Raw genomic sequence first — 13,730 nt, forward strand, 5'->3', positions numbered from 1 at the left:
TGAACTCCTTCAATTAAAAAATGATAATTACATAAAAATGTAGGAGGTAATAAATAATTTATATAATTACTTGTTAATGTTACAACTTTTACAAAGCTTAACTTTTACTTGTATGAAAAATACACGTTAAAGATATACATATAATATTAATTTCATGCAGCTAATATGAGCAACCGTCATCTTCAACGTGAATTACATGATTAAATGTGATATAATTATCTCTTTACGTTCATACGATGTTGCTCGTGCTCTTAGCGGCACATTGATAGTCATTGATGTCAGTTCATTGAAGAAACTTCGAGCGGCGAGCTTTGCCCTGCTCGACGCGCAAGTGCAAACAGAACCGTTTTGTTAGTTCAGTCGAGAGAGAGTGCTTTTCTTGCCTTCTCTACCGGTTTCATTGTCGGCGAGACGTGGCTCTATAGTGTTTGTGTTTACGTTAATTTGCCGAGGATAATTCATCGGGGATACTCGGCCGTCGTGCTCTTGTTCTCTCTTCAAGCTATTTCCTCCTCTTTCTATTGGAGAACGATATCTTCTAGCTCGCGCGGTACTTATATTATTAACTCTATAAGCATCTCTTCTCAATATCGGCTTTCGCTTTAATAGAATAGATCGCGTATAAGCAAACGTGACGACATTCGAAACGCCGATCGCTCGTCATCGATACTGTAACACGATCATTATGCGGAAACCGACACATTCTACCTAATCCCCGATAAACAACATCTCCTAATCGGATTGGATCCTCACCCGCATCTCGTTTTCACTCGATTCATTCTGTCAAAACAGACTAGGGACAAATATGCCACCTCGTGCCGCAAAGAAGTCACTTTCTGATCAACACTCGTCCCTAGGCATCTTAATCCTCGTTTTTACTTTCGGCCGGTTTTAAATCCGACCTGCGTATTACGCAATGTAAATGGACTTAAGTGGATAATGGAAGTGATACAATCTCGTAACGTAACACGCTTCACCATCTAAATTTTTTCAATATAACGCAAGAATGAAACCTGTGAAGATGATCTCGAAATAATTTAAATTCTTATTATCTCGATGTGCGAAAACAAAAGTCGTTATGCAGTTTTGTGTATAGCAAAACAAATTAAAGACGAAAAGTTATTAAAAAGTTTTTATCGCGTCTCATCATTTCGAGATTTAATCATTCTTAATAAATCGTAATGCAATAACAATTGCAGGCAGACTTTTATTATCAGAAATCGTGTTGTCAAACACGATCGAAGGAAGAATGCGAGTCATGAAACGAGAGAAACCGCATAAAAAATACACCAAATCAGAGACCATAGACCAGAAATCATACATATAGAATGCTCGAATAACAACAAAATAAATGCGACTTTATTTGGCGATGGTGGAAGGGTTAGCTTAATATGGGTCGATTAATCTCTTTTTTTCGACGACGAAGAAAAAGCTAAGTTCCATTTGTGCAGGAATGTAATAAGCAGTTCACGGTCCACTTTCGCGATTTCTTCGTTCATTTTCGAGCCGCGCGTTTGCTCGGCAGAGTGAAAAAAATGTCCGCTACACGAAAGTCACGGTACTGTAGACTCATGAAAGTCGATGAACCGGTCGTAGCGATTCACTCGACAGTGTCGAACTACCGCAAGGCTAGGACAATTTCATTTGCAGGCACGAACTTTCGTTCCACTCGTTCCAAAGCGAAGACGCTTACGATCGCCCTAGGTTGTGTCGCGAAAGCATTTGATAATGATTATATTTGAAAATCATATTTAATGCATTTTTTCGGCAACGCGAATCTTAGATATAAAAGCTAGAATTCTTCTCATTATGAAATGCGCTTATAACCGGCACTTATCAGAGTTGAGAGCTAAAAAAAATAGGAAATCATCATAGGAGTATTCATTTTATCAAGCGTTAATATATACAAAAGTTCTTGAGCTATTTTGAAACGTGATCAACAAGTGTATAGATAAGATATATATTATAAATGGATATGTAATATGCAGGTGGAATTGATTGGAGAAAAGTATGTAATATGATATAAAAAGAATAATACTCAAAACGAGATGTCATGTAGATTCTTATTAGTTCGTATAGTCATCGGTCTTATTGTTAGAAGTAGGAGGGGGGAGAAAATCAAGAATATAATGAAAAAAAAGAAACCGACGCGTAGTCGGAGAAGCAGAAGAAAGAAAAGATGGAGGTTCTTCCACCATGTGAAGGTGAAAAGTGGCCCTGTCGTTTTTGTGGTCTCTGCTCGCTCCCAGCACAAAAGGGCGCTTGCTCGCGATAATCCTTTATCGTACCGACCTCGCTCGAGTAATCCGTATTCATAAGCGGTGGAGTCATTACTGATCCATGTGGGTGGGGTGGTAATCGGTGATTACCGGAGGTGGAAGGAAGACGAGCGAAACGGAGACATAGGCAGCGATATTCGACAAAAAAATTGTAGAAAAAAATGTTTTTCTTATAAAAATCATTTAAGCAAAAGATGAAACGATAAGGCATTCTTGTAGATTTATGTAGAGTCGTGTATAGCTTTCTTGATCATCGCGCCTGCGTGTTTCGTAACAAACGAGAGCTCCGGATTAACTGTCATTACTGTCACAATAATTAGCTCGAGGAAAAATGATAACTGGTTATCGATCAATCGATTACCGTTAAACTGGTTACCAATACAAGTCGTGATACTATCGCGTATATCGTCTTGGCAAAAACGTTTTTGCGATAACTGAAATAATCGAATTATCCGGCAGCAATAGGATAACGAAGAAGCTGACGGACGAATGCAGAGATACGATGGATAAACGCGATTAAGAACGAGTTTGTTTAGGTGGATGATGACATCTACTCGCGATTAATCTACTATAATCTACCGTGTCTATCCATATCGCGAGATGAATCACGCGAAGCGACAAAAGTCGGAACGCTTGCTTGACAAGGAAGCGCGCATTAATGATGATAAAACACATAACGAGTTTGTTAAGGTCATTCGCGCTACTTTAAACGCGTTGTCGCAATTCGTAAGAACGCGGAAACGAAGGATGAACAAGATGAAAAGGGAAGGGATACACGTAAGAGATACGTAAATAAAGCGCGAAAGAACGAGAAGTTTTTCCTACCATAGACCTTTGAGAAAATTTAATTAATTAAAGCAAATTAAATGTAATATTTACTTTTTTATATTAAATTATTTCTTTATATTGCAGTTTTCAGTGAATATTATTAAATCGCGCGTGATGCAATTCATTAGTGTTCGATTTTATCAACAAAAAAGATATTGCTATATTATTGTTACACTTATATAAATATATTAATAATTTTAATAATATTCGATTAAAAAAAGGAAAAATAGTAAAATGATGGAAGTAATGCGGCCTGTCGAGAATCTTACGAGAATAAATTCTGGTTTTGCGTGGCAAAGCGCATTTAAATGATGTCACGCGATACAGAAGCGAAAGCGAAGAGCCAAACGACGTGCCAAGCACATCGTAACGAGAAAGAGTAAGGATCCGATGGAGCTTCCGATCCCAATTCGGCGGACGTACGTGCGTGTTATTAATAAAAACTTGGACAGGTGCGGAAACCGCCTCCGCGTTCCCTGCGCGTTGTAAATGGGAGAGAAAGAAGAAAAAAAGGACGCGCGCGTTTCGGAAAGAACGACGGGGAGAATTCAAACGCGAGGAGTAAAGCGACAAGAAAAGAGAGAAGGAGACGCGAACTCCCGCAGCGAGCGAGGCTAAAAAATGGCCCGGGCCCCGGTGAAGCCGTGGGCCCCGGGCCTGAATGACCGTACTGAAAGTTAAGCCACGAGCGGTTCCACGCGCGTGCGTACGTTGGCACGTTAAAACTCAACTACGCACGCATGCACGCATTCTCGCGCGATACATCCGGGGCGCTACACCACGTGTACATACACGCACGCATACGCGCGCACGCTCGCGGGAGTATGCACAAAAGATACGCTCTTAGCGACCGGTTCGCGGCCCCTTAATGACTCGTAATCATGGAATGGTGATGTCTCTGAGTTATGACGCGCCTTGCCCAGAAAGGAAGAAGGGCAGACGAAGGAGGAGTACCGACGCGAAGACGAAAGAACCGAGAGAATATGTACATCCGAAAAAAAAAGAACCCCTCTTTTACGTAACACCTACGGGGTTAGCTGTATCCTACTCCTCTCTCATCTCTATGCGCGCGGGACCAAGTGTAGATAGGGATTTTCAACGTCGCCCTCCTTTTCTTCACACCGGGGCTTAGCCGGCTTCGTTATGGCAATTGCTGAATTTATACGCGATATTTAAATTTATATAGACAATAGGACATATTTGGTATTTCTCGACAAAGTTCTGAGAGCAACTCGAAAGAAAATATAAATCAATTCAAGTGTTATGTAACGCGTAAATTGTCGGCTATAAAAATTTCACAAAGAGAATAAATAACCAGAGAAATTAAATAAAGATTTTTAGAGAAAGGAGTTTTGTGATTATTTTCGAAACACACACATAAACTCGTTGTACGAGCGCGGTTTCAAAGAAGCCGCGTTTTGTCAGCATCACTCGATCGACGATTCGCTATGGTCTCTAGCGTCGCACGGATGCGAGGCAGCCGCGAGAGTCCATCGTGAGATGGACATGCAAGAAACTATTCGCGCGCATTACACGTCGATGCGGGTGCATCCGTGCGAGATGATGCGCAGATCTACGGCAAGAAATATACGGCCGTAATGTCGCAACAGTGAAAAGACTTAATGCCTAATGCTCAGCTCGCATGAGAGGATTCGGTCCTTTGCGCGACAAGTGCGAAAGAATATTATTCAACTGGGATTTATTAGATTAAGGGTTAGTTGGTGTTTGCCCATCTCTCGCTTCTCTCTTCGCTTTAAGTCGTAAAAAAAATCCGCGTATTTGCCTTGCGGTTCTTTAAACATAAAGATTAAAGATATAAGGCAACATACTTTCTCTCTCTCTCTCTCTCTCTCTCTCTCTCTCTCTCTTTCGTCAAGGATAAAATGCGTGAAGGGATATCACATTGCGATAGAATATTAAAAAACGATTAATTCAGAGAAAGAGTTGAACTGAAAAAGTCCAAGTGGACAGAAATTATAATTTACGCGCGATATTGCGAAAAGATTACATCTTACCCGCGCGAGGCGCGAAACCCTTCATTATACAGGACGATCGACGCGCGAAGCTCGATGCTGGCTTGTCTTTGTCATCGACAGTGTAGCTGGCGTAAATTACGGCCGGGCATCAGTCAGGCCCGGCTATTAGTAAATCGGACCGCGGTTTTAAGCCACACTCTAGCAGACCGCAATTTCGTATCGCGCACGCGTTTTTGCAGCCACGGTTATTTATAACATACAAGGAGCGCGCGTTCAGAAGGCCGCGTATTACGCCCCTTTTTGCCCGACACCATCGGACAAAAGTCGCGCCACCGCCGTATGTATCCCGCCCGCAAAAACTGCGACTTTCGTGCCGCGCGTACGACGAGTAGGAGGAAGACGAGGCGAGAAGTGACTCCGGATGTCGCGTACCTGGATGTGTCGCGACGGTGTCCGTAAAGGTTCAGGAGAATCTCGCTTGCGGAAGGACGAGTCGAAGTCGGTGTGTGGTGGCTGAAAAGCAAAGAGGGGAAAAGGGAGGACGTGCGGACAAAAAGAGAGAGGAGTGAGGGCTGAGGATGTGGGGGGACTTGCCCGGCAGAAAGAAAAAAGGGACGGCGAAACAGCACGGATATTATTTGCCATTAAAGCGAGGGACAATTTAAAAGCTATTACTATTACTCACGGCCTTCATGTGTGCACACACGCTCCTCCTCGCCTTCGCGCTCGCGTTTCGCGATCGCGCGGGGACTCACGGTCGCCGTCGCGGCATCGCGCGGATCGTTTTGCGTGACCAAGCGTGTCTTACGCGTTGAATGCTGCTTGATAGCTAGAAAGACGGACGAATAGTGGAGGATGCAAAAATCCGGAGGTAAAAAGGAGGAAAGATTTACGGAGATGCCGGGGACGTTAGGAAATAAAGTTTCTTGCCTCGGCGTCGTATAAAGTGAACTTAGCAGCTCCTGAGTTTCGGGTTATATATATTGTATGTACAAGAACAATGCCGATAGAGCATTCTTCAAAGCGCATGAATATTTTTATCGTATTATAATATGTAATATAATATTACATATTATTATATGTAAATTATTTTCGATAATAAAAGAGATTGGCGTGAGATAATTTTATAATTTGCTGCACGGAATTACAAACGAATGAGTTGTTAGATTATGTTCTTTGAACGCGAATATCGAGAGAAACGACTTTGAATTTCCGAAAGAAGAGATTGCATCGCGAAACGAAAGGGCGCAAGAGAGAAAACAACGAGAAAGAGAAAAAAGAATGAGAGGGGACAGCGAGCGCGGTTTATTAGGCCGTGCATACGTAATATCTGATTCCACATTCGAGAGAGCCAAGAGGAGAATACCTCTCGATTGTCCTTGTTCTCTCCGACGAAATAGAGAGAGTACGGTTACGGGAAAGAGTAAACCTTCCGAAGCAGGAGGAGAAAAGGTGCCCCGGAACAAAGAAAGAAAATGACGAGGATACGAAAGAGAGAAGGAAGAAACGCGAAACGGGGGATGGTGATTGTTTTGTCGGTGACATGATAATACTTAGCTTAAGTGTATTTAAAGAGGACGTAGAGCGCGTTGGATCTAAGGAGCTAAGAGTGAGGAAGCGAGAATGCTCTTCCGAGGATGAACGATATACAGGCTATGTTGGTCCACGAGAAGCAAAGCGTGACGAGGTGCATTTCCGTCCGAATCCTCATCCCGACGTCGTCATCGAGCCGAGAGAGAATAGGGAGAGAGAAACAAGAAGCGAGATAGCGACAAGAGAGTAGAAGAAGTAACCGAGGAAGTGAGAGAGAGGATCTGGCGACGGCGGCGGCTGGTGCAACCTATTGTCCTTGTATCCACAGTCTTTTTCAATTCAAATTGAAGCCGCAAAAAAGCACAAGGCACGCACACGCATACAGATATAATATATATGGGCATGCACACGCACGCGCACACAGATCGAAGGCTGGTCCACCGGCCCTACGCACTCTCTCCCGTCTCTCTTCGCCGTCCATCTTCTCTTTCGTCTCTCCCGAACTATCCACTCGTTTTCGTCCACGTCGCGCGAGAGAGGGCCGATTCTATCGGACCGTAAATATTAGCATCACAAATACAGGTAGCGCATTCTCCTCTTCCGCACACGCGCATATATCGGTACAATGCATCGATGAGAAAGGGGACTCGCAGAATGGAATCTAATCCGAAGCGAATGCATCTCTTTCTCTCTTCCTCCCGATTCGCATTTGTATCTACGAAGAACAACGCGTTTCGTACAAACGAATTATACGATTATATATTTTCGTAAGGCTCCAATCACTTGGAGCCGGCTAATAACTTCCCAGTAACGGACATTGTATCGTCCCTTCATTACGCGAGATCTTTTATTGCGCTTCAGCGCCGACGGCGATTTACATAACATGACCGAAAGAGAATGATGGTCGTAATAATTGTAATTTATGCGATTAACTCTCCGGAAAAAAAACCCGGTATGCGCCGAAGTCGCGGTAGGCAAAGACCCCCTGATCTGTCTTAAACCTAATACTAATATACGAACGCACGAAGCACTCCTCATCTTTTTCTTCCAGTATACCGAATTTAAAAAGACGCGCGCGTTGATCGATATTCAATTTATGCTTATGAGCACGCCAGTAACCGCGATTGGCAATTAAATCTCTTTTGTAATGCGGCGAGCCACATTAAAGATGGTTAAACGAATTTTTCTGATTCGAACGCGTAACTGTATCGTAGATTTCATATTCCGGATAGATAGAAAAGCAATTTGTTACTTACATAACTTGCATCCTACAAGCGTGCTCATGCGTGACCGGTTAATCGGGCTCGATAAGTGGTGAATTCAATGTCTTACCTGAAAGCAAACAAAATATTTCGTACTTAGCTACATTTGCAATGTAAATTAAATAAGCGTATTTTTCTATGTAATATTCCTGGCCGGAATATATGTAACGTTTAATCGTTGTATATGTAATGTTTGATACTTTAAGTGCTCAAGATATAATTCGCATTTGTAATTGCATATTTTTTATTTCCTTCGCGCAAAGAATAATATAAGAGTCAACGAGTTTAATGCGCACGTCGTACATTGCTTATTATATATCTGATCTGGATATATATAATGTAATACTTCTCTTTATATATGTAATGCACATTTTACACAATTTTGTCAAGCAAAATACAATTTATGAAAGAAAACGCATTCTCCTCTCATGCGCCGCAAAAAGTGTCCGGGGAATGCGTTTATATATACGGACGTAAATTATAATATATTAATGAGAAACAAAGTGGATCTAAAAATATGGCTTGCGGTCAGAGTTAGTTTTTGTCTGTGCTCCGTTATATCGGGGCGATATATATTCACGAATAAAAGTATCCATTGATCATCAAATTTCCGCGTAGATATACATTTACCTCATATCACATTTAACATAAAAAATATTCGTATTTATGAAAGACGTCGACGTGTCAACTTTATCTCACGTGGAATTCGCAGTGATTCTTACGATCGTGACCTCGGGGTTAGCGACGATTCGTCGACTTCGTCGTGCATCAGTCCGCTAAAAATCTCCACGAGCGGAGGCCCTCGTATTCCACGTATACCTGCCGCACCGACCGAAATCGGCATTAGGATGCGCGGGCGTCCTCGTATCCCGTTTCAAGATGAAGATAGGCCCTCTCATGCCGACTCGTTGCCGGGATAAGAAGAAAAAGAAACCTAGAGCCTCTACACCATCGGGGAAGCGGCTCGTGGAAGAAGAAGCCCTCCTCTTCGTGGCCCCTGACGTGCACATTTATCACCCTCTATTGTTGCCGGGCCAAACATCCGGCCTCACGGGCCGCGCACAGAGACCTAACCCACCACCGTCTTCCTCCCCCCAGACCTCCGAAGAATTGAGATTCGCGGGAGCAGCTCGATGCCTTCTCTCACCCCGAGAGAGAGAGAGAGCCTGACCTGACAACTGCCGCGTAAGATTACTGACCTTACAAAGGATCTTCACCCCGTCGAGATTACCAAAAGGATAAAGGTGCATAATGCTACTTTCGTATACCGTGATATCGAACCATCGAGATTATCGTACGATCTACATATAAAGAAGCGATATTTGACAATTATATAAATATTGGTGTTGTTATTATATAAATATTGACGCGTACGTGTATAACATAACGTTTTAACATTCGTGACATCATGAGAGTGGAAGATTCGAAACGTTCTTCGGACCGCGAGTATCTGCGTTCCCTCATCTTAGACTCGTAGCGCCTTGTTTGCACATTGCCTCTTTCCCATTAACCTAGTCATTACGTGTCCGTGCATTGTCTTCGGTACCCCGTACTTTGCACGTACTCTATGATCGGTGCTTTCTTCGTGGCAACGGTCGGACCGCATCTAATTTCCCATTATGCTCCTTATCGGTCGCCGTGCCGGACGTTCCGTTTCCCTCGACCACGTACGTCTACGCTCGCGAAAAAAAAAAAAAAAATACGCGCAAGATGTAATCCCAACGTTTGATAATCGCGCATTGTCGCAAATAATTGTTATCGAAACTCGAAACGTCAAATTTTCCTATTACATCTCCCACTCTATTGTTCGTACACTCATCACGTTGCTGCAAACTCTCTTTAAACCAACGTAACGTGATTTTCCATCGCATGGATCTTATAGAAGATGAATCCGTGCGCGGAATAAACGATTCGATGCCGTAACGTTGCGAACATAATGGATCGAATGCCGAAATTGCCGAATCATACGGTATTGCGCGAGCAATCTATACTACGGTTCACGCAACGATCCGTCGTCGGATCATCCAGGAAGTCATTTTCATTCGATTCGCCCAAGGGTATCTCGTGCCAAGATATCTTCGCGTTCTTCCAGATTCGCGAGAGACCAAAGTGCCTGAATTCCCAGCGCAGGTTCCTGTTTTTTTCGGGCGGAACGCCAGGAATCGCCTTATAAGTCGGCGCGGAGACTTGAAAAAAAAAAAAGACGAGGAAGATGGACGAACGGAGACGGGCGAGCGAGCGAACGGGCAAACCAACGAACGAAGGCAGCAGTGGTTGTTGCTGCGGTGGAAGAAGAAAAGGAGGAAAAAAAGGCGCGCGACAGTCGGCGTTCGCGTTCACTCGCTTCTCCGCACGATTCTCGTACTCTCCGCGGTTCTACCAGTGTCGTCCTCGTTCTCCCTGGCCATTGGTTCGTCCCGAAACGGATGGATAAAAGAAAGATAGAATTGCCCTCTTTCTCCGTCTTTCTTTTTCAGAGTGGTAAACTCGGTGGCTGAGAAAGAACGCCGGAAGAGAGACGGAGAAACGTACAAGAGACATCGCGCGCGCGGATAGAGAGAAAAGAAGAATATAGAAAGGGAAGGGAAAAAAGGTAGAAAGAGGGTAGCGAATCGACGGAGGGGAAAAGGCGATGGACCTTAACCGAGAGGAACTTCTACCCGTGGATTCGACTTTTCTCTGTTCTTGCTTTCACGTCGTCGCCGCTTTAACAATATTAATAGGCTCTGAAACTGCCGTTTCACGGTGAAGAACGTCGCCGAGATTCGAGATATCAGTTATCAATTAACGAGAGCGCTCTCGACAGGACTGAAACGCATTGCTCTTCGTCCCGTGGGGGCCGTTTCAGCCGGGCAACAGAAACGGACGGGCGCATCGCGTAATTTAGGGACCGATGCGGCTGTCCAGGAAGGAACGAAGGAGCAGCAGCAACAGCAGGCGGCGAGATAGAAAAGAAGAAGAATGAGAGAGGAGGAACGTCGCGCGACGACGGTGAAAGGGAACCGGGAGGAAAGGGTCTCGGAGGAGGAAGACATCTGAAAGGGGAAGCGGGCCCTCTACCAGCCGCGAACGATCGGCGAAACAAATGCAAAGCGGGGACCAACGGAGCCGGGGGCCCGATTCCGCGATCGAGGACCCTCTACTTGGCGCTCGCGGCACCGCCTTAAAGTATCTACTGCCAGAACGGGTAGAAGACGACGCGAGAGGGGAAACCTGGTTAAGGGCCCTGCAAAACCAAACGGACAAACTCGAGATCTGCGGGCTATTGCTACTCCCGTCGTCGCTCGGGGTGAGACAAAGACCGTTCGCGAGACCCTACATACCCATAATTCTTTCAAAGAAGTCCGGGCCCGCAAACCGATCATTGCGTTCCTTACAGAATGTCATCGGGGCGAGCAGTGTCCGGATAAAAGACCCGCGGGAACACACGGTCCGAAACACGGGAACCGAACATCTAGTAGCGCTTTATGTCACCGGACCGGGCCCATTTAAGCCGAGTTTGGCCAGCGTTCGAGAGCTTCGGTTTGGCCCACCAATCGGCGCGTCGTTTGAGAGCGCTCGAGCGTATGTAAAAATGCAGTCACGCGGGATTATCGTGCCGCATCTCTCTGTGTGTCGTGATATTTAATAAGCGTGGCATTCCTTTAACTTCGACTGCTCGGGGAGATAGGATTAGCATAAATATCGTTATATCGCGAGTTAATAGCGAATCTCTCTCGGTTTCGATCGTCGCTGCCTCGATCAATCATTAATATACGCGAGCCGTGAGTAGTCGGATATTGTAATTAAGATCTCCTTTGGCGTCCATTAGAGTCAGATTTTTGTGTAAGATCGCTATGGCGACGCGCTTTTTAGTTTCTTTCCCGTCTCCGTCCTGGCCGACCCCATCGCGCCCGATTTTCGCGTTTGCGGCGTTGCGCGCATTTGTTCGTAACAAGCGCGAGCGATTACCGTAGCCGAGGGGGTAGAGAACAAGCGGGGGAAAATAATTTACCGAGGACCTTTCGAGAGAAGGTACACGAGGCCCATCTGTAGCCATGGTTATATGTGTATATTTTGCTTGCACCTCAGTTCTCGCTACATTACATTGTAATCCGGGTTTTTTTTTACATTAAAACAATTTTCTTTAATCGCGAAACGCGCGAAGAAAGACGAGTGTCGTACATTGGATGGATCTTTGGTAACAATAAGTTGTGTGAGCAGGATCTTTTTCTCTCCTTCTTTTCATAAAGATTGTAAAGATATTTCGAATAGGTTTTTAATAAACGAATGGGAATAAATTGTATAATTGGAGCGACGGCATATGGGTAATAATCGAGGATAGAAGGGCCGGCGGGTGCAAAAACGTCTGGAACGCCTACTTGAGGGGTGATAATAACGATGCATCGGAGAGTTCCTTTGTAACGATCGTGTTGTTAGAAAGGCTCTACAACGAGTTCCGAGCTTAATGCATTTCTTCCCGGAATATTTCGAAGATTACAGTACATTTCATTTTTATGTTTGCACAAGTACATAGAATATGCTTGCGTATACAAGTACAGAAGACTCTCTCGCATCGCTCTATCTCTCTGTACAAATTGTTTTCTTAAGTCGCGCGTAGCACTATTCTCTCTCTCTATATAAATACATTTATTCAAATATGTATTTACAATTTATTACGTATAATTGTATCTCGTAACAGTGTCGCGGAACATTTCTCTCTCTCTCTCTCTCTCTCTCTCTCTCTCTCTCTCTCTCTCTCTCTCTCTCTCTCTCTCTCTCTCTCTCTCTCTCTCTCTCTCTCTCTCTCTCTCTCTCTTTCTCGCGAATACCGTTTTATCAAACAATTTCATCGCGACTAAACGAGTGTTCTTTAAAAACGACGAAGACGCGCTTCCCTTCATCGTGGCGGAAATAAAAGCCGCAAGAATCCGACCGCCACGCTACCGGTCCCCAAAGCGGCAACGTCCGTGTCGGATGCACACTCGGGAGGGACCGGCATTCTGTTTAAGAACCTCAAGCGAGCGCAACGTTCTCGAATTCCTCGCGCGGGAGATTAAGATCCGGACGCTCGAGAAAAGCCAGGTATGACGACGTGTGCGTGCGGTGACTCCGTTAAGACGTGGAAGAGGCAATAGAGGAAGGCAGGGAGGAACGAGCAGGGAAGAGGATAAGAGCGAAGAAAGGAAGAGGAAAAAAATGGGGAAGACTCGGTGTGTAAAGAGGGGGCAACAATAAGACGAAGGAGAGAGAGAGAAAGGAGCGAGAGGCTAGGCCAAGGTAACGAGCGTGGAGGGCAGAAAAAAATCTCACGGGGTCGCCCCTCGTTAGTCTCGGATCCCCGAATAATAGCGTTCGACTATTAAACAAACAACAATTTGAGGTGATCGCGCGCCACCCCCGACGTGAAATTTCCGCTGCCCGGGGGAAACTGTTAACGCGTTGATCAGCAAAGGACTGGAGAGAGATGGAGAGAGATCGAGAGAGGGGGAGAGTAGGCGTCGGACAACGCCGGAAGACGTTTTAAGCCGACATATGTATATATATAACTTTCTCTCATTCCAAATTAATTATTGTTTTTTCTTAAATCTATAGATTTTAGAATACGAAACGCCAGTTTCCATTACATATATCAACGTCATTGCAGCAATGGTATATATATCTTCTGTGAAAGAAAGGTGCGTGTACCAAGGTAAATTCCAAACGAATATTAATCCGCCTCGTGCGATTCATTTCGCGGTTGTCTGATAAGATCGACAGGGACCGGATATTTTCCTTCTTGAATTAACCATTAAGCAACGCGACGTTTTTCTTAGCAAACGTACAAGTTCCACGCGAGAGAACACGAGAAAGAAGGATATATATCCACTCAG

The 13,730-nt window shown here is 44.6% G+C and overlaps 1 protein-coding gene across 4 annotated transcripts in view; it reads right to left on the bottom strand.

Moving 5' to 3' along the window:
* The window catches only part of Ds (dachsous cadherin-related 1), a 270,526-nt gene that overhangs the window by 104,113 nt on the left and 152,683 nt on the right, over positions 1-13,730 (bottom strand). The window contains exon 2 of one of the 4 annotated variants that reach the window (XM_083053566.1): positions 7,873-7,948. The exons of the other annotated variants lie outside the window; for them this stretch is intronic. The gene's annotated coding sequence lies outside the window, so the exon portion shown is untranslated. The remainder of the gene's footprint in view (positions 1-7,872; positions 7,949-13,730) is intronic. 4 annotated transcript variants of the gene reach the window in all.

Source organism: Prenolepis imparis, unplaced genomic scaffold (assembly GCF_030444845.1).
Source record: "Prenolepis imparis isolate NDT839.2.m4 unplaced genomic scaffold, iyPreImpa1.0 SCAF_13, whole genome shotgun sequence".
Lineage (NCBI taxonomy): Eukaryota > Metazoa > Arthropoda > Insecta > Hymenoptera > Formicidae > Prenolepis > Prenolepis imparis.